This window comes from Salvia miltiorrhiza, chromosome 6, assembly GCF_028751815.1.
Source record: "Salvia miltiorrhiza cultivar Shanhuang (shh) chromosome 6, IMPLAD_Smil_shh, whole genome shotgun sequence".
In the NCBI taxonomy this organism is placed as follows: domain Eukaryota; kingdom Viridiplantae; phylum Streptophyta; class Magnoliopsida; order Lamiales; family Lamiaceae; genus Salvia; species Salvia miltiorrhiza.
In genome coordinates this window covers 43,985,443-43,992,042 of record NC_080392.1, presented here as the reverse complement: position 1 = coordinate 43,992,042, position 6,600 = coordinate 43,985,443, and the positions used below count along the sequence as shown (strand labels likewise).

The 6,600-nt window shown below is 38.1% G+C and overlaps 1 pseudogene; it reads left to right on the top strand.

The window, feature by feature from the left end:
• Nucleotides 1–1,862: 1,862 nt before the first annotated feature.
• On the top strand, nt 1,863–5,057 carry LOC130989840 (DEAD-box ATP-dependent RNA helicase 10-like; annotated as a pseudogene).
• Nucleotides 5,058–6,600: the final 1,543 nt, after the last annotated feature.

Here is a 6,600-nt window from a genome sequence, read left to right as displayed (position 1 = left end):
TCGGCCACCACCTGAGAGAGAGAGAGGGGGGGTTTGGATTCAAAACGACGTCGTTTTACTCCTAACTAAACGACGTCGTTTTGATTCACCACCGGTGACGCCATGTCACTTTTCAGGTCACTTAAAAATGCCATGTCAACATTCAATTTGGGAATTTTTGAAAATCATGGAAAAATTGTTCGAGTGTTTAAGTTCATGGAAAATTTGATAAAAAAAATAGTTCATGGAAAGTTTGGAAATCGCACCAAAGTTCATGATTTTTCACGGCATTAACCCTTTATATTATGAATTGTATTTATTGGGCGACTATTTTTCACCAAAGATTGAAATTGGTGATCTACAAGTTTTTACACATAAATTCCATTCCATATAGAGATGGCAATGGATCCGAGACCCGGTCCAGATCCGCGGATCCAGACCCTATTTTCCGGATTTGGACCTTGCAAAATTTGGACCCGACGGATCTGGACCGGATCTGGACCACTCTCTAAAATATCGGATCCGGATCTGGAGTAGATGTTAGAAAACCCAGATCCGGTCCAGATCCGGTCCAGATCCGAATCTGGACCCGGTTATATTTAAATATATAATATTTTTATTTTTTATTTTTTATCCAACTCTAATCTAAACCTAAAAGTCTAACTTCACAATTAGAATTCCTAATTTCCTACTTCTCGGCCCAGCCGCCCAGAGCCAACCCCCAGCGCCGCTTCTCTCCACTCTCCAGATGGACCAGATCTCGGCCACTCCCCACCTGAAATCCCTCTCGGCTCGGACGTGAGCAGCCTTCTTGAGCGGAGGCCCTTCTTCCACCTCCGGTCCACCTTCTTCCACCTCCGGTCTTGGCCCTTCCCCCACCCGAAATCGGTGGTCTCGGACTTGAGTGGAGGCTCTGCTGCAGAGCAGATCTCGGACGTGAGCAGCTTCTCAGCAGTCCGGCGTCCACCTCGGCCCCTCCGACGTAGTGTTCCTCTCCAGCCCACTGACGCTGCAACAGGCCACCGTCGTTGCGCCAACTCCGTCCACCTTCTTCCACCTCCGGTCTCGGCCCTTCCCCCACCCGAAATCAATGATTTGTGATCTATGTTGTGTACATTCAGCTTTTCTTCATTCAGCTTTTTCTTGATTTGTGATCTATGTTGTGTTCATTTTTGTTTTATTGTAGAAAATGGAAAAATGAGATTCTAAAGTGGTGAAGTTGAATTGTGTTTTAGCTATTAATTGTGCATAAAGATATGAGAGTTAGATACAATATGGGGCATATTGCATGATTCGCATTATATTAGGATTATTAGGATTATCATTATATTAGGAGTATTATGTTATTTCTTATTTTGGATTGTTTGGTTTTAAATGAATTAGGGTGTTCTTATTATTTGGGATTGTTTAGTTTTAAATGGATTATGGTGTATTTTTTGTTTAAATGATTGTTGAAACTTTAGGCAATTGTTATGATTTTTATTTGAATGTTTAATTAGCTTAGAATTTATTTTAGAAAATAAAATGATATGGATCTGGGTCTGGACCCGAGACCCTGTGGATCTTATGGATCTGGGTCTGGATCCCATTTTTTTGGATCCAATGGATCTGGACCGGATCTGGATCTAAGTAAAAAAACATGGATCTGGATCTGGACCAAGCAGGATCCGGTCCAGATCCGGCCCATTGCCATCCCTAATTCCATATATAGGAATAAATGCCGTTCAATTAAATGTAAATTTAATTAAGAGTAAGAATTATACTATATATATAAGTCATTCTATAAGTTAGTCAAACCTTCCAAATATAAATTGAGTAAAAAAGCGGGAAAATTTTATGCTTAGACGGACCAGCTTTTATATATGTATAGATTCATAATCAACTGATCACACAAAAAGCTTCAGCGTCGCTGCCACCTTTTGTCTTCTTTGATAACCGCCGCTGAAATTCCATTCATGGAGGGAGACATAGTGAAGAAATCATTCAACGATTTGGGAGTAAACGATCAACTAATAGAGGCATGCGACAATCTCGGTTGGGAAACCCCTACAAAAATACAGATTGAGGCCATACCTCTTGCTTTACAAGGGAAAGATATAATCGGCCTCGCCCAAACCGGATCGGGGAAAACCGCCGCCTTCGCGATTCCGATCATACAATCGCTCCTCGAAGCTCCGCAGGCGTTTTTTGCCTGCGTGCTCGCCCCAACGCGCGAGCTCGCCATTCAAATTTTCGAGCAGTTCCAAGCCTTGGGTGCCGGACTTCACCTCAGATGCGCTGTGGTGAGATAGTTCAACAGATTTATATCTTATTTGTTGCTTTTAGGAATATTCAGTGCTTCATTTGTTAAATTGAGTTGTTTTGGGATTTTTTCCTTGCAGCTTGTGGGAGGCGAGGACCCAGTCCAGCAGAGCATAGCTCTCGGAAAGCGGCCGCACATTGTTGTGAGTTGTGTTGCTGCAGATTGAATTTCGTTATGCTTTTATTCATTTTGTGGAATGTTTTTGGAATTAATGACTAGTTCTGGATTGGTAGAGCCTGTATTGATCACAATTTATTTCAGTTTTCACCTACTTATATACCTCTATGTGCGTATAAATGGGGACATTTTGTTGCGATTCTGATTCGTATTTCGTCTTATATCTTGTAGGCGGCTACGCCTGGACGTCTATATTATCATCTTTCTGAGACCAAGGGGTTCAATTTAAATGCACTGAAATATTTGGTATGAATTTCTTTGATGCTGGTTTGAGCTTGAAAATGCTTGTGGTTACTCTGTGCTTGCATGTCTTTGTCTGTCTTTGAACTTTACTCTATTTTGAACAAGGCAATTATAAATCACATGGTATAGATAGAAGTACTTGAAATTTGTAGCAGTGCCAAATTACCAATCATTAGGACTAGCAGATATTATCCTGAAATGTTTTCAGATATTAGGACTAGCAGAAGAACATAGCTTCCTTGTGCAGCTTTTGATGCTGCTGAGATACTTAAAACAGACGTAATATGCGCTTGACGAAACCCTGGCTATGCTGCTGTTACTGTAATCTAGCTTTCTGGTTATGGATGTTTGTATTGTTTGTTGTTGATAAGGTCCTGAAGTTTTACCTTATCAAGAACTATACAGTATACATACTGCAAAGAGATTAAGGTCTACTCTCAAAAATTTCTCAGGTACTAGATGAAGCAGATAGATTGCTCAATCAGGATTTTGAGAAATCACTTGATCAAATATTGGAATGTATTACTAAAGACAGGAGGACGTTTTTGTTTTCTGCTACAATGACCAATAAGGTACTTGAATGAGGCTTTTATTTACTGCGAGTTTAGTAATTATTATGCTATCAATTAAATGTGATACAACAGTTGTATTGGAAGTAAGTGCAATTGTGTGATGGATTGTTCCCTCACATTTTCAGGTGCAAAAGCTACAAAGAGCTTGTTTGAAAAATCCTGTATAGGTATTGCAGTGCTTTTGTTTCTATTTCAGTTTTTAATAAAACTTTATTTTAATCTCTGTAGTCATTTTCTGTGTAATTGCAGATTGAAGCTGCATCCAAATATTCAACTGTTGATACATTGAAGCAACTTTATACCTTAGGTCCATACAAGTTCCAGGTTTGTGCTGCAGTGGCTCATGCTCTGATATCTAATGATGCACAAACTGCTATGGAGTTGTATCATGTGCTTTGGTCTCCTTAATAAGAAATACTGACTTTCCCTTTTTCTTTTCTTCGCTTAGGATTGCTATCTTGTTTATATCTTGGCTGACTTGTCAGGAAGCACATCTATGGTTTTTACTCGAACATGTGATGCCACTTTGCTCTTGGCATATATGCTTCGTAACCTTGGCTTCAAAGCCATTCCAATTAATGGTCACATGAGCCAGGTAATATTTTAGTTTAGATAAATTAAAAACCAGTTATGACTTTATGATACTTGTGTTACTTCTCTCTCTGTATATAGATCAGTTTTTCTATGCAATCTCGTTACTTTTATGCAGTGGAAAAGGCTTGGAGCCTTAAATAAATTCAAGTCTGGAGAATGCAACATTCTTATCTGTACTGATGTTGCTAGCAGAGGACTGGATATTCCATCAGTAGATGTGGTTATCAACTATGATGTTCCCACAAACCCAAAGGTTAACCTTTTCTTTATGGTCTTGTGTGATGCTTCCATCCTTTTCTCGTCGCGTGCCAAGTTTTAGTTTGCTATACAATGTTTGCAGGATTACATACACCGGGTAGGAAGAACTGCTCGTGCTGGACGATCAGGGGTTGCCATATCAATTTTGCATCAATATAATGTGGAAATGTTCATAGATATAGAGAAGTTTATAGGTATGGATCACTTGCCATAGTTGCGGTAGCAAATAATATCCGATCTAACATATTGTCTGCATCAGATAAACAACTGCCGAAGTACCCTGCCGAGGAGGAAGAGGTTTTGTTACTATTTGAGCGTGTCGAAGAGGCGAAAAGAATATCTCAAATGGTACTATATGAATATGCTTTCCTGAAACATGTCACGTCTCAAATCTAACGTACAGGCATTTAAAGGCATAAATTTTTGTTATCCCTCCTTTTCTAATGATAAATTTATCCATCAAAGTAAACGCACCCTAAGTTTTGTTAAAAACCAATTGATCTTATATGGGAACTTTGTAAATGTGCAGAAAAGGAAGGATGCTGGGGGCAAGAAGAGGAGAAGAGGAGGCGACGACGACGATGGTGAAGAAGACATAAGTAAATACTTGAATCAATTTAAAGGAAGATCATCTAAGAAGGCAAACAGAAGAAGATAATACAGATTGCAAGACTTTCTATTAAATTTTGGCCTATCCAATTTTAGTGAACAAAGAAAGGCATGCCACTCTTTGCATTTTGCATGCTTATCCTATAGGAGTTTCATTCAATTGGGTTGTTGAATGTTTTCTTTTCTAATTTTATTTATTTCTGTTGGTAGAATTATATATCACTGACATGTTGAGTGGTCGAATACTACAACACTTGAGTTAAACGATTCTTTATCTTCCAATCCCTTTGAAGGGACAAAAAAAGATCTTGTCATTTCTTCAATAATTTTTATGTTCCAAACTTTCAACGTTTTTCCATAGAATGTTTCGAATTTTCATTTTCTTCTAAAAAACCTTGAACTTTCAGTTTTTTCCATAAAATATTTCGTTATATAAAATTCGATGACGAAAAGATGATAAAAAATTTCGAACTTTCAACGTTTTCCAATAATGGTGGCTTCTAATATGATTTTCCAACAATGATGGTCTCCAAAATGTTTCATTCGGCGAGATAAGTTATCTTTTCGTCGTCGAATTTTGTATAGTGGAATATTTTATAGAAAAAATCGAAAATTCGAGATTTTTTAGGAGAAAATGAAAGTTCGAAACATGTTATGAAAAATGCTGAAAGTTTGAAACATATAACACTATTAACTCTTTTTTTAATAATTCCTATAACCGATTCTTTATTCCCAAAAATTAAAATGCATGCAGGAATTTATTGGCATGCAAACATAAGTAATAATTCGAGAAGCAACAGAAAGAGAAATATGGTGATGAAGATAAGCACAAATATGTGGAAAATAGAAAATGCGAGACGAAAATGTTGGATAAATCACAGCGTTATCCATTAAACACACGCGTCCCCACACGCCGCGGCGCACCGTCGACGCTCACCTTTTTATCCTTCTCTTCTCTTCCACTTGCCAACTAATCATATCAATGCGTCATTTTCTTCCACCTCTCTTCACCTCTTTTTTTTTTCCACCATTTCTCTTGGCCCTTTGCCAGCATTGACTCCGTTTGGTGGCTCTTCAAATTTTATTACTATTTTTTTTCCATGAAACTCGATCCCACTATACTTATATATATATATATATATATATGTGTGTGTGTGTGTGTGTGTGTGTGAATTTGGAATAGGTAATATTCGACCTTCCACTCCAGTGAATGATGTCAGCCTATATTAAAAAAGAAAATAAACTTTGGGGTGATTTTATTTTTAGGTTGAGTTGTTTTTGGGTTGTAAATTAATTAGTAGGAGTAGTATATAGAAAGGATGAATAAGAAAATGTGATTTTTTCTTTTATCATATTAATATTAATATTTTTTTTAGAGTGAAAAATATTATCACACCACTATTTATATAGTATTATCATGAATTAGAATAGGGATCTTAACTTTCAATTTTGGATCTCCAACGACATCTCTGCTTTACTTGTGTAATGTTTGGGTACCTCTGGTACCAATGGATCCTCAATACACAACCAGAATCTGGCCGAACACCGACGGAATATTCCGTCGGTAAGCATCAAAATTCCGTCGGTAAATGGAGATACCGACGGATTACCGACGGATTTCACCCGTCGTTGAAACGCTCGTCGGTAAATGATTTACCGACGGATTTTTTCTGTCCGTCGGTGGGTACCGACGGATTACCGACGGACATCGCCGTCGGTAAGTCTCCGACGCCGGCGTTGGCCGTGGTAGGTGGCGCGTTTACCGACGGATTACCGACGGAATTTTCCGTCGGTAAATTAATTATTATTTTTAATTATTAATTTTCGTTTTTTTTTTTTTTTTTTAATCAACCTATCTTCGTATTC